Here is a 27,795-nt window from a genome sequence, read left to right as displayed (position 1 = left end):
TGCGGTCTGGGGACATCCAAGACTTTCTGCCTTATGGACCCAGTTGTTGGAGATATGTATGTGTGTTCTTTTTTTTTTTTTTTTTTTTTTTAATTTTTTTTTTCAACGTTTATTTATTTTGGGGACAGAGAGAGACAGAGCATGAACGGGGGAGGGGCAGTGAGAGAGGGAGACACAGAATCGGAAACAGGCTCCAGGCTCTGAGCCATCAGCCCAGAGCCCGATGCGGGGCTCGAACTCCCGGACCGCGAGATCGTGACCTGGCTGAAGTCGGACGCTTAACCGACTGCGCCACCCAGGCGCCCCATATGTATGTGTGTTCTTGTGGGGAGTGCAATTCTGCACGAGATGCTCAGTGTGCTCAGTTCTGGGGAGACTTCCTGGAGGACTTTCTAAGCTCAGGGTGATCCTAGCGTTTGTGGGATGGGTGGATTCCAGACATTGGAAAGTCCCTGGCAGAAAAATCACTTCCACCTAAAGGGCAGTTTGCAGGGAGGCAATTTCAGCCCCAACTAGAGGACTTGTGATCAGAGCTATCCAAATGTGGAGCACTCCCCATTAGTGGAGGCATGTAAGGAGAGACTTGGCAAGCTGGAGAGGAGACTCCTACATGAGGCAGTGGCAGAGGCAGAGTCTCTCCTAGGCTTTGTGCCTCTCTGATGTGATCCAGTCCAGTCTAGTTACATATAACAGGTCTATGTGAAGATGGGACCCAAGTCAGAGGGAGTGAGGGAGCAGGCAGGTGGGAAGACTTGCTTCCAGCCCTCCCCTAAATGACAGTGATAATAGCTGCTGCCGTTTACTGTGGGCAAGCCCTGTGTTAAATGCTGAACCGGGCTTGATCTCAAATTCTCACCACAACTCTGTGCAGTGGGTGCTCCAATATCCCCATTTTATAGTTGGGAACTGAGGCCCAGGGTTTAAGTCACCTGTTCAAGGTTGCCAGTAGATGCTGGAGCTGGGATTTAAACCTAGACAATCTGGCTTCAGCCCTCTATGCTGGGTGGAAATCTACAAAACCTACCTGTCACAAGTTGGCCTCTACCTACCCTGCTGCACCTGGCTGACAGTTCCTGGGCCCTGACAGTCTCACAGGTATGGATTCAGCAGCCACCACCTCTTCTTGCCGGGTGAATCAGCACTTTACCCTCCCTCTGGCTGGCTTCTTTGTGGAGCCAGGCCCAGCTTGCCTGGGTCCCCAGGGTCCAAGGATAATACCATGCAGACAACATTCGCCTTGATTGGGAGCCAGGCTCTCTGTTGCTCAATGCCCCCCTTCTTCCATTAAATGAGACCCTCCTTAAAAACTCTCTTCCAGAGCTTAAAGTCTTTCTCATGGCTGTTGCGTACATTTTGCTTTTTTGCAGCAGTGTTTTTTCCAACCTAGCTCTCTTGGTGCCAAGACCTTGTCCACATGATTCAGTTTGTTCAAGTTCCCAGTCTAGTACCCACAAGGCAATAAATTCTGTCCCTAATGGTGGCAATGTGGTGCCTTCCTCTGTCCTCACAGCTAAGTAAGATTATAGAGGAAGGCTTAGCAGGGATGGTGATTTATCTAGAATTGACCCATTTGGCTGGGGTGGCATTCATACCTTATGAAGGCACAGGGAGATACTAAGGACATTTCTGTGCCAGGCAGGTTGCTAAGCTCTCCCTGAATTCATACAGTACCTGGGAGATAAAGGGCTGTGTCATTCCCATGTTAGAGATGAGGAGACTGAGGATCAGAGAGGTTAAAGCATGTGTTGAGAAGCCAAGATTTTTGCCTCTCTATGCTACTGCCCTTGAGGCTCTGTGTCAGTTGTTGATCTGATAGCAGTATGAGTTCCACTCACTGCCGGGTAGAATAACTACATTTAAGCTTTCTCTCCCACAGCTGCCTGGGGAGTGAGCCTTGGTAGTGCTATTTTATAGATGAAGAGGGTGATTAGGGACTTCCCAGGGAACCATAGGGGAAGGGGCACACCAGGGATGGGTGGTGGTCCTTTTGACCCCCTCCCCCCCTTGCTCTACAGGTACCTTGTCAACTCCACCACACTGGATTGCAGTCAGTGTGGCCCTCCTGCTTGCCTCCTTGGAGGAGCTGTCCCAGGCCCCAGTGAAACTGTGATTCACAGAGGCCAGCAGACCAGCTGGCCCGGTGGAGGCTGGACTGGGGCCAGGTACTTTCCAGTGTCTTTCCACAGTTGAGAAACCTTTCTTGAATGACACTTCTGCAGAGGGTGCCTCCTGGTCCTCCCTGCCTTGGTTTCCCTCCTGGCCAAGAAAGGCCACTCCTCCCCTTTTCCCTGGAAATCACATAGGCAATGTAATTTTTTTTTAATTAAATACAATTTGTCAAATTCGTTTCCGTACAATCCAGTGCTCATCCCAACAGGTGCCCTCCTCAATGCCCATCACCCACTTTCCCCTCTCCCCCACCCCCCATCAACCCTCAGTTTGTTCTCAGTATTTAAGAATCTCTTTATGGTTTGCCTCCCTCCCTCTCTGTAACCTCCCCGCCCCCCACCATGGTCTGCTGTTAAGTTTCTCCAGATCCACATAGGAGTGAAAACATACAGTATCGGTCTTTCTCTGCCTGATTTATTTCACTTAGCATAATACCCTCCAGTTCCATCCATGTTTCTGCAAATGGCCAGATTTCATTCTTTCTCATTGCCAAGTAGTATTCCATTGTATATATAAACCATATCTTTTTTATCCATTTGGCAATGTAATTTTTTAAATGTTTATTTTATTTATTTTTGAGAGAGTGAGCAGGGGAGGGGCAGAGGGAGGTGGGGACAGAGGATCTGAAGCAGGCTCCATGCTGACAGCAGAGAGCCCGATACAGGACTCCAACTCATGAACCATGAGATCATGACCTGAGCCCAAGTCGGACACTTAACCAACTGAGCCACCTGGGTGCCCTGGCAATGAAATTTTTGACTCTCATATTGCAGTGACAAGAGTTCTGGAACTCTTAACCTAACCCTATAAGGCATGACTCTTAACCCCACAGGAGGAAGCTGGGGCTGGTTCGGGATCTGGGACTTAAACCCTGGGCCTGCAAAGCCCTTAACATTGGCTAAGTTGGGGCACCTGGGTGGCTCAGTTGGTTAAGCCTCCTTCTCTTGATTGTGGCTCAGGTCATGATCTCACAGTTAATGAATTTGAGCTCTGTGTTGGGCTCTGTGCTGACAGGGTGGAGCCTCTGCTGACAGGGTGGAGCCTTCTTTGGATTCTCTCTTCCTCCCTCCCTCTTTGCTCCTTCCTCCCTCTTTGCTCCTTCCCCACTTTTATTTTTTAAAAAAATAAAGTACAGAGTTGGATAAAGCCATCCTACCCCAGATACATAGTATCTCTTGTTATTAGCGTGTATTACTAGTGTGGTACATTTGTTATAATTGATATTGATAACATGATTATTAACTAAAGTTCATAGTTACATGAGGGTTCCCTCTTGGTGTTGTACATTCTCTGGGTTTTGACAAATGTATAATGGCACTCTCACAATTGTGATATCCACAATTACAGTATCATACAGGATAGTTTCACGCCTTACAAATATTCCGTGCTCCACTTATTCTTCCCTCCCTCCCCACAACCCCTGACAACCACTGATCATTTTACCATGTCTGTAGTTTTGCCTTTTCCAAAATGTCATGTAGTTAGAATCATACAGTATATAGCCTTTTTAGATTGGTTTCTTTCACTTAAACACACTTACAGGGGGTCACCTGGCTGGCTCAGTCTGTGGAATATGTGACTCTCGATGTCAGGTTTGTGAGTTCAAGCTTCATGTTGGACATAGGTTACATTAAAAAAAAAATGTGGGGCGCCTGGGTGGCGCAGTCGGTTAAGCGTCCGACTTCAGCCAGGTCACGATCTCGCAGTCCGTGAGTTCGAGCCCCGCGTCAGGCTCTGGGCTGATGGCTCAGAGCCTGGAGCCTGTTTCTGATTCTGTGTCTCTCTCTCTCTCTGCCTCTCCCCCGTTCATGCTCTGTCTCTCTCTGTCCCAAAAAATAAATAAACGTTGAAAAAAAAAAAAGTAAAAAAAAATGTTATGAAAAAACATGCCCCCACAATATTTTTCAGATGTTCTCGCTGGGGCACCCAGGTGGCTCATTCGGTTGAGCATCTGACTCTTGGCTCAGTCATGATCTGGCAGTTCATGGGTTTGAGGCCCGTGTCCATCTCAGTGCTGACAGTGTGGGCCCTGCTTGGGATTCTTTCTCTCTTCCTCTCTCTCTCCCCTGCTCTCTCTCAAAATAGATAAATAAACTATATAAATATCTATATATCTATATCTATATCTATATCTCGTGACTTTCTGCCCCTGACATGGAATAGCTCTTCATTTATTTATGTGTTCCTTGGTTTCTTTCATCATAGCTTTATAGTTTTCATTATATAGATCTTTTACATATTTTGTCTATACCAAACTATTTCATTGTTTTGGTCCTAACATAAGTGGTATTGTGTTTTTAATTTCAAATAGGTGATATATATGCACAGGAAAAAAAAATTCAAGAGGTACAGACTGGTTTACAGCTTCCTCTCTGTATCCTATTCTTTAGGCCTCTATTTTCAACTATCCAAAGACATTCACTGATGCTAGGTTCTTTTTTTTTTTTAATTTTTTTTTTTTAATGTTTGTTTATTTTTGAGACAGAGACAGAGCATGAACAGGGGAGGGTCAGAGAGAGAGGGAGACACAGAATCCAAGGCAGGCTTCAGGCTCTGGGTTGTCAGCACAGAGCCTGATGCGGGGCTTGAACTCATGGATGGTGAGATCATGACCTGAGCTGAAGTCGGACGCTTAACTGACTGAGCCACCCAGGCGCCCCTGATTCTAGGTTCTTGTGGGTCTTTCTAGAAATTGTATGCACATACTCAAGCTCATATGAATATTTATTACTAATTCAACAAACATTCATGAGCATTTGCTATGGGGCAAGCACAGGAGCTGGGGCCAAGAACAAAAGGAAGCCCTGCTCTCATGGAGCTTATATTTGTTATAGTTGGTACCACCAACTATAAGAACTCTTCGTGGCAGGTATTATTATCTCTGTGGGAGGGCTGAGGGCCAAAGGAGGACTCTCTGGGCCAACTAAATTCTCCAAGAGCCTAAGGAGAGAAGCTGGGTCCTGCCAAGAGCTAGGGGCAGGGCTGCTCAAGGCCAGAGGAAGCAAATTCTGGAAGGGAGGGCTTCTTGCCAAGGCAGATAGGTACAGATGAGGAGGGGGTGAGGAGGAAGCTTAAGGAAGCTGCTAGACCAGTCTGGCCAGAGTCCAAGTTCCAAGAACTTGGAAATCCTGTTTCCAGGTGGCTGCATTAAAATTTCTTTAAAAAAATATTTATTTTTGAGAGAGAGACATAGTGTGAGTGGGTAAAGGACTGAGAGAGAAGGGGGGGAGACATAGAATCTGAAGTAGGCTCTAGGCTCCAAGCTGTCAGCACAGAGCCCAATGTGGATCTCAGACTCATGGACCTCGAGATCATTGACCTGAGCCTAAGTCAGCCACTTAACCGACAGCCACCCAGGCGCCCTCGGTGGCTGCATTTTAATTCCTTAATTTTCTTTCCTCTCTAGCTTCTTAGACACATTCTTCTGGGGACCAGCCTAACTTTGTTTGGCTGACATGAAGAAAAAGGATTTTTATCCATATAGAGACCAACACTGCCAGGGGAGTGGCCAGGGTGTCTCCAGAGGCACAGAAGGTCAGACAGGCCTGTGATGAAGAGCCAAAGAGAGGCAGTGGGCGGCTGAGGACCGAGTATCTGAGTGGCAGCTCTTGGCCAAGTTGGCTTCCCCACTTGGGTCTCCCTGTCAGGTTGGAGGTAACATTTTTTATTTTTTATTTTTTAAAATTTACATCCAAATTAGCATATAGTGCAACAGTGATTTCAGGAGTAGATTCCTTAGTGCCCCTTACCCATTTAGCCCATCCCCCTTCCCACAACCCATCCAGTAACCCTCTGTTTGTTGTCTATATTTATGAGTCTCTTCTGTTTGTCCCCCTCCCTGTTTTTATATTATTTTTGTTTCCCTTCCCTTATGTTCCATCTGTTTTGTCTCTTAAAGTCCTCATATGAGTGAAGTCATATGATTTTTGTTTTTCTGTGACTAATTTCACTTAGCATAATACCCTCCAGTTCCATCCATGTAGTTGGAAATGGCAATATTTCATTCTTTTGATTACTGAGTAATACTCCATTGTATATATATACCACATCTTCTTTATCCATTCATCCATCGATGGACATTTGGGCTCTTTCCATACTTTGGCTATTGTTGATAGTGCTGCTATAAACATGCGGGTGCATGTGTCCCTTCGAAACAGCACACCTGTATCCTGTGGATAAATGCCTAGTAGTGCAATTGCTGGGTTATAGGGTAGTTCTATTTTTAGTTTTTTGAGGAACCTCCATCCTGTTTTCCAGAGTGGCTGTACCAGCTTGCATTTCCACCAACAATGCAAAAGAGATCCTCTTTCTCCACATCCTCGCCAACATCTGTTGTTGCCTGAGTTGTTAATGTTAGCCATTCCGACAGGTGTGAGGTGGTATCTCATTGTGGTTTTGATTTGTATTTCCCTGATGATGACTGATGTTAAGCATTTTTTCATGTGTCTGTTAGCCATCTGGATGTCTTCCTTGGAGAAGTGTCTATTCATGTCTTTTGCCCATTTCTTCACTGGATTATTTGTTTTTTGGGTGTTGAGTTTGGTAAGTTCTTGACAGATTTTGGATACTAACCCTTTATCTCATATGTCATTTGCAAATATCTTCTCCCATTCTGTCAGTTGCCTTTTAGTTTTGCTGATTGTTTCTTTCACTGTGCAGAAGCTTTTTATTTTGATGAGGTCCCAGTGTTCATTTTTGCTTTCATTTCCCTTGCCTCCAGAGACGTGTTGAGTAAGAAGTTGCTGTGGCCAAGATCAAAGAGGTTTTTGCCTGCTTTCTCCTCGAGGAGTTTGATGGCTCCCTGTCTTACATTGAGGTCTTTCATCCATTTTGAGTTTATTTTGTGTGTGTGGTGTAAGAAAGTGGTCCAGGTTAATTCTTCTGCATGTCGCTGTCCAGTTTTCCCAGCACCACTTGCTGAAGAGACTGTCTTTTTTCCATCGGATATTCTTTCCTGCTTTGTCAAAGATTAGTTGGCCATACGTTTGTGGGTCCATTTCTGGGTTCTCTATTCTGTTCCATTGATCTGAGTGTCTGTTTTTGTGCCGGTACCATACTGTCTTGATGATTACAGCTTTTGTGGTATAGCTTGAAGTCCAGGATTGTGATGCTTCCTGCTTTGGTTTTCTTTTTCTGGCTATTCGGGGTCTTTTCTGGTTCCATACAAATTTTAGGATTGTTTGTTCTAGCTCTGTGAAGAATGCTGGTGTTATTTTGATAGGGATTGCATTGAATGTGTAGATTGCTTTGGGTAGTACAACATTTTAACAATATTTCTCCTTCCTATCCAGGAGAATGGAATATTTTGCAATTTTTTTGTGTCTTCAGTTTCTTTCATAAGTTTTCTATAGTTTTCAGTGTATAGATTTTTCACCTCTTTGGTTAGATTTATTCCTGGGTATTTTATGGGTTTTGGTGAAATTGTAAATGGGATTGATTCCTTGATTTCTCTTTGTGTTGCTTCATTGTTGGTGTATAGGAATGCAACCGATTTCTGTGCGTTGATTTTATATCCTGCCACTTTGCTGAATTCGTGAATCAGTGCACACAGTTTTTTGGTGGAATCTTTAGGGTTTTCCATATAGAGTATCATGTCATCTGTGAAGAGTGAACGTTTGACCTCCTCCTAGCCAATTTAGATGCCTTTTATTTCTTTGTGTTGTCTGATTGCTGAGGCTAAGACTTCCAGTACTATGTTGAATGACAGTGGTGAGAGTGGACATCCCTGTCTTGTTCCTGACCTTAGGGGGAAAGCTCTCAGTTTTTCCCCATTGAGGATGATATTAGCATTGGGTTGTTCATATATGGGTTTTATGATCTTGAGGTTATGATCCTTCTATCCCTACTTTCTTGAGGGTTTTTATCAAGAAAGGATGCTGTATTTTGTCAAATGCTTTCTCTGCATTTATCGAGAGGATCATATGCTTCTTGTCCTTTCTTTTATTGATGTGATGAATCACGTCAGTTGTTTTACAGATATTCAACCAGCCCTGCATCCCAGGTATAAATCCCACTTGGTTGTGGTGAATAATTTTTTTAATGTATTGTTGGATCTGGTTGGCTAATATCTTGTTGAAGATTTTTGCATCCATGTTCATCAGGGAAATTGGTCTCTAGTTCTCCTTTTTAGTGGGGTCTCTGTCTGGTTTTGGAATCAAGATAATGCTGGCTTCATAGAAAGAGTTTGGAAGTTTTCCTTCCATTTCTATTTTTTGGAACAGCTTCAAGAGAATAGGTGTTAACTCTTCCTTAAATGTTTGGTAGAATTCCCCTGGAAAGCTGTCTGGTCCTGGACTCCTGTTTTTTTGGCAGATTTTTGATTACTAATTTGATTTCCTTACTGGTTATGGGTATGTTCAAATTTTCTATTTCTTCCTGTTTCAGTTTTGGTAGTGTATATGTTTCTAGGAATTTGTCCATTTCTTGCAGATTACCCATTTTATTGGCATATAATTGCTCATAATATTCTATTATTATTGTTTTTATTTCTGTTGTGTTGGTGGTGATCTCTCCTCTTTCATTCTTGATTTCATTTATTTGGGTCCTTTCCTTCTTTTTGATCAAACTGGCTAGTGGTTTATCAATTTTGTTAATTCTTTCAAGGAACCAGCTTCTGGTTTCATTGATCTGTTCTGCTGTGTTTTTTTTTGGTTTTGATAGCATTAATTTCTGCCCTAATCTTTATTATTTCCTGTCTTCTGCTGGTTTTGGGTTTTATTTGCTGTTCTTTTTCCAGCTCCTTAAGGCGTAAGATTAGATTGTGTATCTGAGATCTTTCTTCCTTCTTTAGGAAGGCCTGGATTGCTATATACTTTCCTCTTATGACCGCCTTTGCTGCGTCCCAGAGGTTTTGGGTTGTGGTGTTATCATTTTCATTGACTTTCATATACTTTTTAATTTCCTCTTTAAGTGCTTGGTTAGCCCATTCATTCTTTAGTAGGATGTTCTTCAGTCTCCAAGTATTTGTTACCTTTCCAAATTTTTTCTTGTGGTTGATTTCAAGTTTCATAGCATTGTGGTCTGAAAATATGCACAGTATGATCTTGATCTTTTTGGACTTACTTAGGCCTGACTTGTGTCCCAGTATATGGTCTATTCTGGGGAACGTTCCATGTGCACTAGAGAAGAATGTGTATTCTGCTGCTTTATGGTGAAATGTTCTGAATATATCTGTTAAGTCCATCTGGTCCAGTGTGTCATTCAAAGCCATTGTTTCCTTGTTGATTTTTTGATTAGATGATCTGTCCATTGCTGTGTTGAAGTCTCCTACTGTTATTTATGGTATTACTATTGATGAGTTTCTTTATGTTTATAATTAATTGATTTATATACTTGGGTGCTTCCATATTTGGGTCCATCCACATTTGGTGCATAAATGTTTACAATTGTTAGGTCTTCTTGGTCTGTAGACCCCTTGATTATTATATAATGTCCTTCTGCATCTCTTGATACAGTCTTTATTTTAAAGTCTAAATTGTCTGATATAAGTATGGCTATTCTGGCTTTCTTTTGTTAACCATTAGCATGATCGATGGTTCTCCATCCCCTTATTTTCAATCTGAAGGTGTTTTTAGGTCTAAAGTGGGTCTCTTATAAACAGCATATAGATGGATCTTGTTTTCTTATCCATTCTGTTACCCTGTGTCTTTTGATCAGAGCATTGAGTCCATTGATGTTTAGAGTGAGTACTGAAAGATATGAATTTATTGCCATTATGATGCTTGTAGAGTTGGAGTTTTTGGTGGTATTCTCTGGTTCTTTCTAATCTTTTGTTGCTTTTGGTGTATATATATGTATATATATTCATATATGTACTTGCGGGGCTGGTTTAGTGGTCACAAACTCCTTTAATTTTTGTTTGTCTGGGAAACTTTTTATCTCTCCTTCTATTTTGAATGACAGCCTTGCTGGATAAAGAATTCTTGGCTGAATATTTTTCTGATTCAGCACACTGAATATATCCAGCCACTCCTTTCTGGCCTGCCAAGTTTCTGTGGATAGGTCTGCTGCAAACCTGATCTGTCTTCCCTTGTATGTTAGGGACTTTTTTTCTCTTGCTGCTTTCGTGATTCTCTCCTTGCCTGAGTATTTTGTGAATTTGACTATGATATGCCTTGTTGATGGTTGGTTTTTGTTGAATCTAATGGGAGTCCTCTGTGCTTCCTGGATTTTGATGTCTGTGTCTTTCCCCAGGGTAGAAAAGTTTTCCACTATGATTTGCTCACATAACCCTTCCACCCCTTCCACCCCTTCCACCCCTATCTCTCTCTCTTCCTCTTCTGGGACCCCTATGATTCTGATGTTGTTCCTTTTTAATGAATCACTGATTTCTCTAATTCTTAAATCGTGCTCTTTTGCCTTAATCTCCCTCTTTTTTTCTGCTTCATTATTCTCTATAAGTTTGTCCTTTGTGTTGCTGATTCTCTGTTCTGCCTCATCCATCCTTGCCACTGATGCATCCATCCCTGACTACAGCTCAGTTAGAGCATTTTTAATTTCATTCTGGCTATTTTTACTTCTTTTATCTCTGCAGGAAGGGATTCTAATCTGTTTTCAACTCCAGTTAGTATACTTATTATCGTGATTCTAAATTCTGGTTCAGACATCTTGCTTGTATCTGTGTTGGTTAAATCCCTGGCTGTCATTTCTTCGTGCTCTTTCTTTTGGGGTGAATTCCTTTGTTTTGTACTTTTGAAGGGAGAAAAGGAATTAATGAGGTAGAAAAATTGAAATTAAAAAAATTAAAATTAAAAATTAAAAAAACACACAAAAATCTAATAGATGATGCTACATCCTAGGTGTGTTTTGGTCTGGGTGTTGAAAGTGGTTTGACAGATTAGAGGAAAAAAAGGGAGGGAGAAAGGAAATCGTTTGAGATTTTGAAAAAATGAATACACTGAAATAGATTAAAATGAGATGATGGGAGTAAAAAAGAATTTGAAAAAATATACACAAAAGTGAAGAATATGGTAGAAAAAAATTAAAGAAAAATATTTTTTTTTATTTTTCAATATATGAAATTTATTGTCAAATTGGTTTCCATATGGCACCCAGAAAGAAAAATATTTTTAATAAAAGTTAAAAATAAATATGAGTTTTTTCATTTTCTGTATTTAAGAAAAAAGAAAAGAAACGAAAAAGAAAAAAAGAAAAAAATCGTTTGAAAATTTGAAAAAGTGAATACACTGTAGTAGACTAAAATAAAATGATAGAAGTAAAATAGAATTTGAAAAAAATTTATATAAAAGCAAAAAATATAGTAATAAAAATTAAATAAAAATATTTTTAATAGACATTGAAAGTAAAAATGAAATTTTTCTCTTTCTGCATTCAAGAAAAAGAAAAGAAACAAGAGAAAAAAGAAAAAGAAAGAAAAAAAGGAAATTGTTTGAAAATTTGAAAAGGTGAGTACACTGAAATAGACTAAAATAAAATGATGGAAGTACAGTAGAATTTGAAAAAATTTACACAAAAGTAAAAAATATAGTTATAAAAATTAAAGAAAGATTTTTAATAAAAATTGAAATTAAAAATGAATTTTTTCTCTTTCTGTATTTAAGAAAAAACAATTGTAAAAGAGAAAAAGGAAAAAGAAAAAAAAAGAAAGAAAATTGAATAGATGAACCTGCTAACAGATTGAAGTAGGGCTGAAATTGCTTCATTTTCTCCTAGAAGTCAGTCTATGTAGCCCTTTATAGTCCATAAACTAAGCCGGCGGTGAGACTTGTGTTCTTGAAGAGCGAAGTTGGCCTAGTTGGGCAGGGCTCAGTGTAACAGCTCTGCTTTCCACTAGATGGTGCTGCTAGCCTACTGGGGTGGATTGTTGTGGCGCTCCTAGGTGCTTATGCGCATGCGCGGGAGTGGTGAAAATAGCGCCACCCAGCTACTCAGTCTGTTCCCCCCACGCAGATCAGCAATCGCACACCTGTCCTCTGTCTTCAGCTCTTGTCCACTCCCCGCTTTTTCACTCTCTGTGACCAGGCCCCAGGCAGTACCTCTCTCCCATGTTTTGTCTCAAATGTGGCTGTTTTCCCCAGCCCCTTACTTCCCAAAGACTGCGGCTTTGGCCCCTTTTGCCCCTCTGTGGGAGGGTCTCACCGAGCAATGGGCAAATGAGCATTTGCCAAATATTGGCTGCACCCAGGAACGCCTGCTGGATCCTGTTGTTGCCGGTGCCCCGAGACCATGGCCAGGTGCCAGCCCGCCCCAGAAAAAGTTCGCGAGACAGTGTAGCAGCAGCGTCTCAGGGATTATGGAAAATCACAACACACATCTGGCACCAGGCTTCACTCTTAACAATCTTGCCCCAGGACCAGTGAATGTGGCTGCCTTCCGGGGTCTGCTGGGACCAGGTGGCTTCAGCAGTCTCTACCAGATGTCCTTCCAGCAGTGGAACTGCTTTTCCCCGTGTGGCCCGAGAACCTCCCGGACCCCACTCTGTTCTTGGGGATTTGCCCTTCCCACCAGAGTACCGCCAGCTATCGAGCTGCGGAGTTGTAGCCTTTGCGCTCCCCTTGTTTACAGTCTAAATGGAATTTAAACCCTCTCCTTTCTCCTTTCTCCCTTTTTAGTTTAGTCCCTGCGGCTGTTTCCAATTTTCCACTTTCTCTCCAGCTGCTTTTGGGAAGGGGTGCTTTTCCTGTATTCTACCCCCCCAACCCCAGTCTCCGTCTTCTCTCCGCCCGCAAAAGCAGTTCCCTACCTTTTGCAGCTTCTCGCTCCCCAAGTTCAGCTCTCCACGCTGCTTACCTGCTGAATTCTGTGGTTCAGGTTGTGCAGATTGTTGTGTTAATCCTCCATTCAGTTTTCTAAGTGTGTAGGATGGTTTAGTGTTGGTCTGGCTGTATTTCACGGACGCGAGACACACAAAAAGCTTCCCTGCTGTCCTGCCATCTTGGCTCCTCCCCTGATGGTAACGTTTTTAGACATGGCCCTGGACTCTCTGGCATCCCACTTCCCACCCGTGCCTCAAACATTAGAGATAGTGGATGCCCTACAGCCATATGTATGCTGCCCTGCACCCATCCCCCAGTCCTGCTAAGAATTTTTGCGTCTGGTTATTTTGTGTGTGTCATACATGTAGTAATAATAGCTCATCACTATTATTATATGGATGAGGGCCAGTGACTGAAATTTCATTCCCGTTTTTTTACACATGAAGAAATGGGCTCTGAAGCCAAATCTATGCTTCTGCTGTAACACTACATTGCCTCTGTAGTGTCACAGAGCACCCTCTGTAGCGCTCCGGGTAGAGGCACATGCAATAGGAGTCCTTCTGTCCAACTTGGTATGTTTGTACGTGCCTGACTTAAGCAGCTCAGATGCTGACCCTCTGGCTGAGCTGAGACCCTTCCCCTCTGTTTGGCTGTGGGGTAGTTCTCTGGCTCTTGACTCTCCAAATGGTGCTGCTTAGGGCCATTTTTGACTTGGTTATAGTCTTTCAATGTTTATTTTTATTTTTTTGGGACAGAGAGAGACAGAGCATGAACGGGGGAGGGGCAGAGAGAGAGGGAGACACAGAATCGGAAACAGGCTCCAGGCTCCGAGCCATCAGCCCAGAGCCCGACGCGGGGCTCGAACTGACGGACCGCGAGATCGTGACCTGGCTGAAGTCGGACGCTTAACCGACTGCGCCACCCAGGCGCCCCTGACTTGGTTATAGTCTTAGGATCCACCTTGTAAAGAGGAGTTACTCCTTAACAGGGTTTGACTGATTTTATGGTTCTTACTACAAATTGTCAGGTAGGGCCAATGCAGAAAAACTGCAATATTTTATCAATGAACATGTATCAGACATATGTGCCTTTTAGCAAATAGAGCTCTTTAATTCCTACAGGCAGAAAGGATTCACTTATACGATGATTACATTCTATACAAACGTAAGCAATGTGTCCTTCAGCCCCTGCTTCTATTGAATGGCACCCATTTTACTGAGTAGATGATGGTTCTTTATACATTTAGATTCCCTGGAATACATGCACCAGGGAAATGCCTGGGAGGCCAGCGTCTTGAAGAGACAGTTCTTAAAAGGATCTAGGACTTTTTTCCATCTAGGCATGGTTCAAACTGCATGGGAGAACTGCCCCTCAGTTCCTTCCAGGCACATGAACCTCCATTAGACCCCCTTCCCCCTTAGAGGTTATCTTCCTTTGTCACGGGGCTTACGGGGCGATGGTTGGTATGTTGGTACTCTTGCCTCTAGCTTCTGCCTTTCACTCATCTTGCACATCAGTGCTCCCTAAATTAACGTTCTTATCAGTTCATTCCCCTGCTCAAGAATCTGCACTGGGTCCCTGCTGCCTGTCACATCAATAACTGCTTGGCTTTCAAGACCACCTGTAGTGTAGCCTTGTCTTGCCTGTTCAGCGTAGATTCCCATTACACCCCAACACAGCTTCTTTGCTCCAGATGAATAACCTTCCCTTTGCTGTCCAGAGTATCTGCTACGCAGGCCTCTTCTCCATGCCTTGTTCACTTTATCCCCACTTCTCCCTCCTCAGTGTCTTTTCTCTTCCCCATTATCTACCCTTCATCCTATAGCCTAATTATCTATCCCCTTTCCTTGCATGAAGCCTCCTTTGACCAGCAGGCCAACTCCAGTACATTTCTTCTCCAAACACGTATGATGTTTATTGTTCACACCATAGAGACTGGCCTTTAACTATTCTGCAGATGTTCTTTTGGCCTGCTTCCAAGATCACCACCTAGACTGTGATTTCTATAAGAGCAGGGAACTGAATACCCCATAGTGTAGAATGGGCATATATCAGTGCCTGAATACTAGCCATTAGCAGTCAGGCGTTGCGCATGGAAATATTCTGTAACCCTCAGGCAAAAAAGCAAGTGAACAACAGGGCTCTCAGTGTTACCATATTCTATAGATTGCAAAATTCACCTTTCCCTCACTTACCACATTTTAACATCTCCTTTGGAATCAGGATCAATGGCATATCATGATATAATTGATAGTTCAGTTCCTCTTCTTTGTTTCTTAGTGGAATATAAAATATTGGTGCATTTTGCAGTCAGTTGTGCATTAGACTTGATGAAAAGCACTGACTTGATGGTTACTTACTGGTTGATGTGAGAATCTGTTGATAGCTGTTTCTGGATTGGACCTGGGAGAAAGCATTTAAGAGAAGTGAGGGGATGTTGGATGTTTTATTGGGCCCAGAACCTTCCTGAATCTGAATTGATTCACCTCTTCCTCTCCTCCATTCTCGTGTTCCCTGTGTGTGCTGCTTCAGAGACTGATTCCTCACTAATTGGAATCTTAGCATCACCAGCCCTGGTGGGGTGGTGGGCCAAGAGGCTGTCTTCCCTCTCCTGTGAGGAGCCTTCACATGGGCTTGGCAGAACCAAGGTGTCTCTGACTAGCCAGCTCAGCTGCTCAGCTCTGAAGGCAAGAAAGCTGAGCTCCCAGCCCTGAGTAAAGCCAGACTGGGAGGGATTAGGGGAGACTGAGGGCAAGGGCCACAGCCTCTGAGGAAGCACAGAGGGCCAACCCATCCATGGTGACGAGGAATGGCTCCTTTCTAGGCCCATCGGCCCTGAGCTCTGGCCGGAGCGGCCTGCCCTGACCAGCTCAAGTCATGCATGCAGACTCTGGGTTCTGAGTTTGAAGTTGCAGGGTGTTCAGGTCACTCCGCCCCCCTCCAGATCCTCATGGGCTCCATTCCCTGAAGCAGCTTCTCTTGGCCCCACCGGCAGTCTCCTCTAGCAGCATAAAGCTGCTGGGCAGGGGAATGTGGTCTTTTCCTTTTGTTTGTAGACCATCCCCTAATGCAAAGTTATCAGCAAGAGCTTTGGGGCCAGACGTAGTTAGATTTGATTACTTCTTCTCCTATTTGTTATCATGTGACCTTGGGCAAGTTGCCAAACTTTCTGAGATTTGGTTTCCTCATCTTTTTTTTTTTTTTTTTTGGTAGATGGCAATTTTAATAATAGCAAGGGGCACTTCTATATGAAAGCTGGTCTTTTTTTTTTTTTATGCGTGCATTCTTTTTTTTTCTTTAAATCCAGTATAGTCAACACACAGTGTTAATATTAGTTTCAGGTGTACAATATATAGTGATTCAACAATTGTATACATCACTCACTGCTCATCTCAATAAGTGTACTCTTTTTTTTTTTTAATTTTTTTTTTAACGTTTGTTTATTTTTGAGACAGAGAGAGACAGAGCATGAATGATGAATGGGGGAGGGTCAGAGAGAGAGAGGAAGACACAGAATCTGAAACAGGCTCCAGGCTCTGAGCTGTCAGCACAGAGCCCGACGCGGGGCTCGAACTCACAGACCGCGAGATCATGACCTGAGCTGAAGTCGGCCACTTAACCGACTGAGCCACCCAGGCACCCCAATAAGTGTACTCTTAATCCCCTTCATGTATTTCCCCCATCCCCCTACCCACCTCCCTTTGTAACCATCAGTGTGGTTTCTTCATCTTTAAAATGAGGGTGAGAATTCTAACTCTGGTGTGTGTGTGTGTGTGTGTGTGTGTGTGTGTGTGTGTGTGTGTGAGCTTGCGTATGTAGGGATTAAGTGACAAAAGTAACTAACATTAGCCACTATTATTATCATCATTGTCCCATTGAAGGTAGTCCCAGCTCCGTCCTATGGGCCTTGCCCAACATTATCATTGCAAGTTTTATGGGCCCCACACATCCCTGAACCAGAGGCAGCACTATCTCCATGGCCCTCCCCCAATCCTGAAAGAGAGTTCTGGCTGTTTTTCCCTTGTTCTGCTGGGTTTCACCGAGAATTCCTTGTGTGTCCACTGGGGGCTATGCCTGGTGAATGCTAGAGCTCTAGTTCCAGGGGAGAAATAAGGCAGGAGGCATGAAAAGTTCAAGGCTAAAATAACTCATGCAAGGAGAAAGAAATATAAGGGAGATTCCTTTTCAGTAAGATGGAGGATTTGATAGTTTGTGGGGAAAAAAACTCTCTAAAACATCTGGAAACTTAGGATAGAAAAGAGTTGACATGCTTTTTATGCATAGCTGCATGGAAATAGGATAGCCCTTGGAGAAGAGACATAAAGGGAAGTTGACAGCCTGTCTGGGCAGGGAGTGAGATAGCTTTGCCTGCTCTGAGCATCTTTTGCTGGTCCGGATAAGGCAGGGATTTGCGTCTGAATAGCCATAGGGACAACGGACACAGTTTTGATCTTACATGAAGCAGAAAGGTAGAACTGTGACTCCCACATACATCTGGGACCCTTTAGGGTTTAAACTTCCAATGAAAGCCCAGAAAAAATACACTCACCTTCAAAGGCAGCGAGCAGGAAGCTCTTCTAACCTGGCCCAGGTTTGGTTGGGGAAGGCCTTTTCTGAGAAATTTATAACCACACTCCTGCCCTGTTTTGAATTTGCGATCCAACTTACACTACTCATGTGATTCTAGAGTCTCTAGGCCAGGAAATTCTAGGCTGGAAAATTCATAGAGACAGAAAGTAGAATGGTGGTTGCCTAGGGATGAGGGGAGGAGGAAATAGGGAGTTGTTTAAAGTTGCTAGGGTTTCTGCTTCCCAAGATGAAGAGTCTTCGAGGTTGGTGGCACAATATGAAAGTACTGAACACCGTAGAACTGTGTGCTTAAAAATGGTTAAGATGGTAAAAAAAAAAAAATGGTTAGGATGGTAAATTTTATATTAGGTATATTTTGCTACAATAAAAAAGTGATTTCGGACTGATAACTTGGGGATACCTTGCAGAAGCAAAAGCAGAACCTCTTCAGAGGGGGGGATACACCTTCAACCCAACTTGCTTGTTGAACTTGAGCAAAAAAGCCCAAGTTACAAAATGCACTAGGAAACCAGCAACCAGGAGGGAGTAGGCAGCAAGAACAAAAAAGAGAGCTAGAGGATCAATGTCCCCAGAATGTTACTGTGGAATTATTCATAATGTCAAAAAAAAAAAAACAAAAAAAAAAAAACAAAACAAAACCCACCACCACGACAACAGCTGGAAACAAAGCAGAGTCCCTCTGGCAGGACATTTTGCGTAGCCATTAAAAGATTCAGAAGGCTTTCCCTGAGGGATTTGATTATTGAGTGAGAAAAATAAGAAATGGTCATGGGTGCTATTATGATCCCAGTTTTTGCAAAGCAACCCCATAGCAAGCAAAACGTGACCCCAACCCCACACTTGTATATATGTGTGTATTTTTCTAACAGATAGGTGAGCATGAAAAAGGGAGTGAAGGCTGCCCATCAGGGCTGCTTGTTAGGGCTGCAGGCCAAGGAAAGGAGAAGGGAGAAGGAAGAAGAGGTGGAAAAAGAAGAGAGATTTCAAGACTGTCCTGAAAATATCTATAATGCTCAGCCCTCAGCATGCCTGTTATAAATCCTACTGATGGAGGATGATATCTGAATGTGAGTGATTGTGTCTAGAGGATAAAAGAAATTATAATACTGACTTGCAGATTTGCCTATTGTGAAGAAGGAAGACAAGTTACATGGATCTGGTTATTTGATTTTATTAGGACAAACGATCAAACTTCCTCTCTATGTGTATGTATGTCCACATATATTAGTGTGAACGAGGAGAAAGATACGGAGGGCTGGGTGTTGACACTAGTAATACCATAAAGGAGAGAAGGAGGGGAAGGAAGTGCAAGAGAAAGATGTCAGATCTGGTGTCTTTATAAGAAGAGAGACACAGAGACACAAATATAGACATCTTTGTATTGTGTTGTTTTATTCGTGGCAACAAACTTACATTGATTTGAAATATGACAAATCAGGACAATTAAACAAATGAGTGAGCCAATGAAAAACTTTCACACCTTGCTTTTAAGAATGTCAAATGGGGGCACCTGGATGGCTCGGTCGGTTAAGCGTCTGACTTGGGCTCAGGTCATGATCTCACGGTCCGTGAGTTCGAGCCCCGCGTCAGGCTCTGTGCTGACAGCTCAGAGCCTGGAGCCTGTTTCAGATTCTGTGTCTCCCTCTCTCTCTGCCTCCCCATTCATGCTCTGTCTCTCTCTGTCTCAAAAATAAATAAACGTTAAAAAAAAAATTAAAAAAAAAAAAGAATGTCAAGTGTCTGATCTCCTGGGAGGGCCCTTTTGCAATAGTTTTCAAGAATGTAAAAGTACCTGCCTCTACCTATGTACTTCCCCCCTGGGGGGAGGGGGAGGGAGGGCACCCAGCTGTCTGTACAGACAGTCATTGCTGCACTATCTGTGGAAGTTCATGATTGGAAATGGCCTAAATGTTGAACAGAAGACAGATTATTTAGTCACAGTCTATATACACTGGAATACTTCACAGTTTATAGAAAAAAAGAAGGGAGACAGTGCCACTGTCTTCTAGACAGGTTGAGTGAGAAAAGCAAGGTACAGAACAACATTCTGTTAACTTGCTAGGGCTGCAGGGGGTGACTGAAAACGGGCATGTTCTCTCTCACCTGTTTGGGAGGCCAAAAGTGTGAGATCAAGGGCCATGCTCCCTCTGAAGGCTTGGGAATGGGGGGCGGGGTGGTCCTTCCTGGCCTCTTCCTGGCTCTCGAAGTCCTTGGCTTTCTTTGGCTTGTGGATGCATCACTGTAGTTATGCCTGTTATCTTGTGTGTGTGTGTATCTCTCCTTAGAAGGACTTCCCTCACTGGATTTAGGGCCCCTCCTCAATCGAGCATGACCTCATCTTAACTCATTATATCTGTGAGGACCCTGTTTCCAAGTAAGGTCAAATTCTGAAGTTCCGGGTGGACAAGACCTTTCGGGAGCCACTCTTCAACACACTTGAAGCACTTGTGATGTCCTAGTGTTGGATTAAAAAAGAGAGAGAGAGAGAGATATGTTTGTTTATGTTGGACACTCTGGAATGGTAGGAGGAGGCTGAGGCTGTGGAAAGTGTACCTGTGAGATGTCTCTGGAAGAAAGCATGTGAAGTCCAGAAGTAGGACCATGACAGAAAAGGGAGGGAAGAGGATTTCAGTTGGAGCCCCTTCAGTCTAAGTTTGGCCTTAAGGCCCACTGTGGGAAAGGCTGGTGAGTTGGGGTAAGGAGGAGGGAAGCTAGGGGTGCTGGTAGAATGATGGCTTATCCCCTCTGCCTTCCTGTTGAGGACAGATGGGCCTGAATGCCAGCCTCTGGGCCCCTTCTGATAACAACAAAGTTTTGAAAGTTCTGGAATAACCTTCCTTGCCTAGTCTGGGTCCCCTCATGGTTCTGTTTCTCATTTGTTAGAAGGGTGGTGAAGGCCTCTTCGGGTTCCTGCTCCCAGAAGCCTGCCAACCCCTCCCTGGTCTGTGCTGCTTGCTGAGGCACCTGCTGCCTTCTCTCACCAGCCTGCTCTGTGACCATGCCTCCCCCTCAGTGTGAGCTGCTCCAGGCTGGGGCTCGTAGCTTTTCATTCTGGGTGTGCAAAGCCCTGGGCACACGGGAGAGGCTCCATTACAAATGCTGCACGTGGAACAGAATTTAACCCTGATGTGGAGACTTCAGAACCTGTTTTAAAAGTTTCATGTTCTTTTCAAAAAAATTTTTTTTAATATATTTTTTAATGTTTACTCATTTTTTTGAGAGAGAGCATGGGGCTCAGTCCCATTGTGGGGCTCGGTTCCATGAACAGTGAGATCCCGATTTGCGCTGCAATCAAAAATCAGATGCTTAACCGTTTGAACTACCCAGGCCCCAAGTTTCATATTCTTATACAAGGAAACATAGACATGAGTGGGGTTCATGGTGGAACCAGTCCTTTGTCAGACTGGGCATGTGTGTGTAGGGAGGAGGGGATGTGGCCTGGTGGGGAGGCTGGCTCCTCCACCCTAGCCCTGCACCTTTCCTTTCCAAGTGACTCAGGAACAGGGGCTGCACGTCTCATTCTTCCTTAGCTGTGACAATGATGCATGTTAGCAGAAAAGATAGCCCAGCCCTTCACTGCATGCTTCCCTGGGTCTCCTCATGATAGGCGTAGCTGGGGATTCAGGGGGGGCTTATGTTCCAGCAGGGGAGAGAGAGATGAAGCTACAGTGAGTGATTATTTAATCACAGGTGCAAGAGTTGTTACAAAGCATGGATCCACATTGCTTGTGGAAGGTGTAACAAAACAAATCTGACCAGGAGCCAGAACGGGCCATCTGTGTGCTATGGCCTATGAAGGGCAGGGACATCCCCACCAGTACCCGTGGAAGAGCCCTACTTGAACCCAAACTCAACTAGTGTGAGGCCAAAGCTCTGCAGGAACATGGGCCTTGAGTGACCAAGACGCTGTCCACAGTGGGGACTTCTGCACACCCCCTCGTGTCGCTCTATCACTCCGCCCTCCACACCCAGCTTGAGGAGGAGTTCCCGAAGCTCCATTTCTGGATGAGGAGAGTGAGGCCTAGAGAAAGGAAATGATTTGCTCTGTGGGTCCCGAGTCAGGAAGGGGAGTCAGTAAGGAAAAGCCAAGGCTAGTTTTCCTGGCACTCTGCATGGGTCTACAAGTGCCCAGAGTCCGCCCTCAGTGAACCAAAAACTTAGGAACAAAGCTGCTCTGTTCACCAAGAATTCCATTTTCCTTTGTTGTTCGCCACTAGGGACATTCCTGAATTGGTAAAAAAAAAAAAAGGAGACTGGTTCAGCCCACGTTCTTGCAGTTGATGGGCCGTGCAGGGTCAAAGTCCCAGACTTTAAGGAACTCCCAGCTCAGAGATGAGGCAGACCAGATGCACAGGACACTGTGATCAGGCAAAGGACAAGGGGCACCAGGGGCCTGGGAGCACAGAAGGACAGCTCCCTTGGAGAGGGGACAGCTGGAGCAAGCAGGAGGCGGGCAGTCTTAGGGGTCAAGGGTGACATGTGAGAATCTGGGGTGGAGGTGTGGGCATGGGGCAGGGAGGTGGGAGGACTTGCATGTAAAGAGGGAAGGGCATTCTGCTCAGGGAACAGCAAGTTCAAAGGGATTGAGGCCAAATATCATGGAGGGGTACTGGCTGCAGAGGTGGGGGCCTGATCCCCTGGTGATCCTGGGTCTGTGGAGCAAGGCATCATGAGGGTCTTGTTCTGTGAAAGGGGAAGGCTGTCCTATAGGAGGAGGCTGTTCGAAACCTTTTGAGGACAGACTGAGAGTAGCAGAGAGCCCTCTTCTTTACCCTCAAATGCAAGTGTCTATATGAAATATTTTTAAGGGTTTTTTTTTACTTCTAAAAAAATTGTTATAAGTATACATAACAAAAATTAGCAATGTAAGCATTTTTAAAAAGTTAAAAATTCAGTAACATTAAGTCCACTCACAATGTCGTGTAACCATCACCACTTTCCATCCATTAAGCAGTAACTCTCCCTTCCCCCCTCTCCCCAGCTCCTGGCAACCACCATTCTTTCTGTCTCTATGAGTTTGCCTGTTGTAGGTACCTTGATTTATATGCAGTGTTTAAAGAATAGCATACTGAGGTGAAATTGATGCATAAGAAACTATACAAAAGTGCGCAATTTGCTAATTTTGGATATTTATACTGGAACCCAGATAATGATTATATCAATCGCTGCCAGAAGTTTCCTTTCACCCTTTGAAAATCCTCTCTCCCCATCCTCCCTCCCCAAACAGCCATTAGTCTGCTTTCTGTCCCTATAGATTAGCTTGGATTTTCTTGAGTTTTAAACAAATGGAATTACACAGTATTACTCTTTGGGAGATGTCTGGTTTCTTTCAGCATAACCATTTTGAGCTTCATCCATGCTGTGTGTGTCAGTAGTTCATTCTTTCCATTGCTGAGTAGTTTTCTGTTGTATAGATCTATCATAATTAAAATAATTTCTTAAATATAATTTATTGTCAAATTGGCACATTTACACACATTTACAGTGTGTAAAGTGTGTTGTTAAAATTTTTTTTTAAATGTTTATTTTTGAGGGAGAGAGAGAGACAGAGTGTGAATGGGGGAGAGTCAGAGAGACAGGGAGACACAGAATCTGAAGTAGGCTCCAGGCTCTGAACTGTCAGCACAGAGCCTGATGCAGGGCTTGAACTCATGAACTGCGAGATGATGACCTGAGCCAAAATCAGATACTTAACTGACTGAGCTACCCAGGTGCCCCATCATAATTTTTTTTTTTTAATCCATTCACCTGCTGATGTACATTTAGGTTGTTTCTAGCTTTTGGTGTTAGTAAATTGAAATGCAGTTGTTTTTTTTTATGTGGATCTTGTGGCCTGAAACCTTGCTGAACTAGTTTCTTGGTCATTTTGTTCCCAATTTTAGGGGATAAACGTTGAGGTTTTCACCATTTAGCTGAAAGTTTCTCTCATACATGCCCTATTTCAAGTTGAGGAAATTGCCTTCTATTCATTCATAATTTGCTGACAATTTCTACTGGGTGTGGATGTTGGATTTTGTCAAAGGGGCCAATATCTATTTACTGCCATCTACTGAAGATGATCATCTGATTTTTCTTTTTTAGCTTACTAACATGGGGAATTTACAATGATTGATTTTCAAATGATGAATGAACCTTTCATTCCTGGTACTGCATGAGACTAGGAGGTTAGAATGTGGCGATCATAGCTCTTGTCCCCCAGTGAGACCCAGCTTTGGGGACAGTCATCCCCATAGAGGACGGAAGGAGGGAGGGAGAGGGCAATGGGCAAGGTTGGGGAGAAGAGAGAACTGCCAGACACATCAGTCTTGGCCTGCCCAGGTGAGCAGCCTCAGGTGAACGGCTTCCGGGGAGCCTCTGGCTAACTGGGGGTGCAGAAGGCTCTACCCTACAGCGTGTGCAGGTGGGGCCAGGCGGCCACTGCTCTTCTTCTATCTTGCCTGGGAAGACACCAGGGACTTGCCCTAAGCATAGTGTGCTGCCCTTGAGCTTCCTGGAGCCCCAGACTCTGCCTCTGCTGTCAAGCTGAGCTGATAGTGGCCGGCTGTGGGTTTTGGCCAGTCTGTGCACCTCGTGAGGGGTCCTCTGGTGCAGTGGGCAATGGCCTGCCAGGCCAGGGACGTGTATGCAGTTCCTTCTCTGTGAAGTGCATGTAATGATCTTTCTTTTCTGGGCTGCTGTATTCAGTGAACCCATGGTGACAAACCGCTTAAATGAGACTAAAGTGTCCGAGGCTGGGATTTGAACCCTGATGCCCCTGTTCATTGGCTATGTGTTCTTCGGCCAGTGGCTGACTCTCTCAGCTTTATTCTCCTCATTTGTAAAACAGAGATAATGATACTGCAAGATGTGGGGGGTACCCATGATAATTTGGTGTCATGCAGATGAGCAAGTGTGCATTGAGCAGCAGTGCCCTGCACCTGGAAAATGCAAGGTAATTTCACAGGTGAGCAGAGCCATTGCAGCTGTGGTAGCTGTTGGTAGAGACTGTCCTAGAGCTTGAGGAACCACAGAGGGGGCCAGAGGAGGGAATGGGGTCTTGCAAGGGGACAGGAACTTATCCTGCCCTGGCTTAAGTTTGCATTGGTGTGTGTTTGGGCCTTGTGCTCTAAGGCTGGCACTCTCAGCAACCCTGCCAGACTGGCATGATCATTGTGCCCCACTCAGGTATGGGTGGGGACAGGGTGGCTCAGTGCTAGAGCTAGGATTGGAAATCAGACACCCCTAGTCATTCTGAGAGGTCTGAAAGGGGAAGAATCTCCCCAGGATTGATGCTAACACTGGCTCCAAATTGAGAGGGTGATCTGAGAGAGGGAGCTGGGGGAGGAGACAGGAACCAGGTAGCCAAGGAAACTCTTGATGGATTCTTTCCTTCCTCATCCTGCCCGGTTTTCCTCCTGCTTCTGGAGTACAGAGTATTTAACTGACCTAGGCCTTCTCTGATGGTATTTCAGCGTCTGGTCCAAATGTCCAGTTCATTCACTCAGACGTTTTTCACCAGATGTTATGGTCTCCTATGTGCAAAGCTGGCATCAGGCTCCAGGGACATAGTGGTGAGAACAGAACAAGGTTCCTCCTCGAGGAAAGACAGATAACCCACAAATGAACATAGTTAAGGTAATGACACAGTGGCCGGTACTATGCAGAAGTACCACAGAGGTGTGGGACAAGGAATGACCTGAGGTGGGCAGAGAAGGCCTTTCTATACAGGTGATGTTTGAGTTGACAAGAAGGAGTCAGCTGGGCAAAAAATCTGGGCTGGAACATTTAGGCAGAGGGAACGGGCAAAGTCCTTCATGAGTCAGTCTGATTTGTGGCGGGGCAGTCAGTGTGGGGACAGTGGGTGGAGCTGAGGGAAGGGTCACTTTGTAGCCTGCCGGGAAGTCAGGGGAGCAGTTAAGATGTACTCTAAGTGCAGATTCCAAAATTCTTCTGGAAATGAAAACAAAACAAAACAAAACTTGTATTCTTCCTTTACTTTCTCCCTTTTGTGATTTTTGGGGCCTCTTTTAGAAACACATCTGAGGTGCTCTCTAAACAGGAGGCAAGGGTTAGCGCCCACCAGATCCCCTTCACCAATGGCTGTAACCAATTTCCCAGCTGCTGTGGGGTGGGAGGGCCTGTAACAACAGCAGAACTGCCTCTTTCTCCCAGCCATCTTGCCAGAGATACTTGGGAGGTTACACCCCTCCACAACCCAGGGGGGCCACTGACTGAGTGAGGGCCCAGCCTTCTTGTCTCAGCTGGAGAGGGTACTCTGTGGTGCTATTTAAAAATGCTTCAGAGCCTCTGGGACTGACCTTCTCTATCCTGCTCCCAACACTTCCTCACAGGTTTCTCCTGAGAGCAAGCTCTCAGTGACTCATGTGATGCTGAACCCCTGTCTCAGGCTCTGCTTCTGGGGAAGCCAACCTCAGGCAGGCCATTGGAAACCAGGTATTCTTTGGTTTAGAAATTGGGGCTCAGGGATCAGAGGACCAGGGGATCATTGTTCCTTTCAGCTCTGAAAGTCTCTAAAACGGTGTGATTTACTCAATCACACAAGTTAGTGGCAGAGCTGGTCCACAAACCATGCACAGTCTGGAGGAACCAGGGTGGGGTGGGGCCTGCTGGTGAATGTGGTGCAGAGGCCAAGGCCACAGCTGTGCTTTACCGGCAGTGGTGCTCCCAGATCAAGCTTCATCTCAGGTAAGTCTCTGTCTACCTTCATTAGTCCAGAGACCTTAGTTTCCTGAATTCCACCCCTTTCCCTTTCTTTCAGCATAATTCACTCTAAAGTGAGAGAGATTGGCAGCTCAGAGACCATGCGTCCTGAAAAGAAGATGTTTGTTAATCCAAATAAATCTGTAATAGAAACATTTATTTTGAGAGAGAGAGAGCACGAATAGGGGAGGGACAGAGAGAGAGAGAGGGATCTAAAGCAGGCTCTGTGCTGACAGCAGAGAGCCCAACGTGGGGCTCGAACTAAAAAATGGTGAGATCATAATCTGAACTGAAGTCGGACACTTAACCAACTGAGCCATCCACGCACCCCCAAGTAAATCTGTAATTTGATGGGCTTTTTTTCAGGGTGATAAAGTGAGTTGGAAAAATGCAAAAAAAGCACAAGTCTATAGGTTTTGAGGTCACAAGGGAGACATATATCAGGAGATTCCTTAGCTTTCCCAGGGATCTGCTTCTCTCCACCCTTCTCTCCCCATAATCAGGCCACCCAAGCTGAGAAATGCTTAGTGTCTTCCTCAGGTTCCTACAGCAGGGCCTGTCGAAAGTGTGTCACTGAAAGAGGAAGTGCTAAAGCTGAAGAAATAATTTTGCTAAAAGTGCATTTTAAAAAAGAGCAGACTGGTAATCTGAGCTAAGTAAACCCCCTCGTGTGTGGCTTATTTCTCAGAAAAGTGGAGGACTTTCTAGGATTTAGTAAATTTCTACTCTATCTACTAAAGGGTTAGCATCACTCATTGGTTTGTGCAATTTTTTATTTATTTTAATTTTTAAAAATGTTTTATTTAGTTTTGAGAGAAAGAGACACAGAGTGTGAGTTGTGGGGGAGCTGAGAGAGAGGGACACAGAATCTGAAGCAGGCTCCAGGCTCTGAGCTGTCAGCACAGAGCCTGACGCAGGGTTCAAACCCACGGACTGTGATATCATGACCTGAGCTGAAGTCAAACATTTAACCAACTGAGCCACCCAGGTACCCCTGGTTCGTGTGATTTTTCAGGGTAGTTCTGGGGACGGCTCAGGGAGGCAATCCTGAGGAGCCACCCTGGACTCAGCCTCATCTGGCTTCTGCCCTTACCATCCAGGGGACTTTAGGCAAATCAGTTACTTTTCTTCACAGTTTTCTGTCTGTAAAATGAATGGAGGTGGCTATTCCATGAACCTTGGCACTCAGTGGGTGTTCTGCAGACCAGTATCACCTACACTTAGGAGCTTGTTTAGAAATGCAGAGCCTCAGGCCCCACTGTAGACCTTCTGAATCAGAATCTGTATTTTAACAGGTTTCTCAAGGAATCCATTCACACATCACAGTTTAAGACGCTCTGTCCCTTGACCGTATTACTCAAATGTATCCTCAAACTGCCTCCACATCACCCTGGAGTAGAAGCTCGTTAGAAATACAAGTTCATGGGCCCCGGACCTACTGAATCGCATGTCTGAGGGTGGGGACCGGGAGCCTGTGTTTTCACAACCTGTCCCAGTGACTCTTAAGCACACTGACCTTTGAGAGGGACTGAAGTTCAAGTCTAAGAGGATTCTAGCCGTGGTGTGGCTGTGCAGCGTCTGTCGTCGGCAGAGCTTGTTCTGTGCTGCTTTCCTGAAATGC

General features: G+C 44.5%; 1 protein-coding gene and 2 long non-coding RNA genes across 7 annotated transcripts in view; 2 read left to right on the top strand and 1 right to left on the bottom strand.

Moving 5' to 3' along the window:
- Positions 1-5,823, top strand: part of LOC124511472 (uncharacterized) — a 21,290-nt gene extending 15,467 nt beyond the window's left edge. For all 4 annotated transcript variants that reach the window (XR_006961896.1, XR_006961897.1, XR_006961898.1 and 1 more), the window contains one exon: positions 5,576-5,823. This is a non-coding gene — a long non-coding RNA (uncharacterized LOC124511472). The remainder of the gene's footprint in view (positions 1-5,575) is intronic.
- Positions 254-27,795, bottom strand: LOC124511473 (uncharacterized). Of its 2 annotated transcripts, XR_006961900.1 has the most exons (4): positions 27,691-27,795; positions 15,080-15,287; positions 12,919-12,977; positions 254-2,288 (listed from the first exon to the last, which is right to left on the bottom strand). It is a non-coding gene; the product is annotated as an uncharacterized LOC124511473 (long non-coding RNA). The 2 variants fall into 2 exon arrangements; XR_006961899.1 differs by lacking the exons at positions 254-2,288; positions 12,919-12,977 and having other exon boundaries at positions 13,974-15,287.
- The window catches only part of IL34 (interleukin 34), a 44,906-nt gene continuing 42,919 nt past the window's right edge, over positions 25,809-27,795 (top strand). The window contains exon 1 of the mRNA XM_047078734.1: positions 25,809-26,159. The gene's annotated coding sequence lies outside the window, so the exon portion shown is untranslated. The remainder of the gene's footprint in view (positions 26,160-27,795) is intronic.

This window comes from Lynx rufus, unplaced genomic scaffold (assembly GCF_022079265.1).
Source record: "Lynx rufus isolate CCGP_SWC_20201006 ecotype Redwood Valley unplaced genomic scaffold, mLynRuf1.p SCAF_16, whole genome shotgun sequence".
NCBI lineage: Eukaryota > Metazoa > Chordata > Mammalia > Carnivora > Felidae > Lynx > Lynx rufus.
Note: the sequence above shows the minus strand (reverse complement) of the source record. Positions and strands in the feature narration are given on the sequence as shown.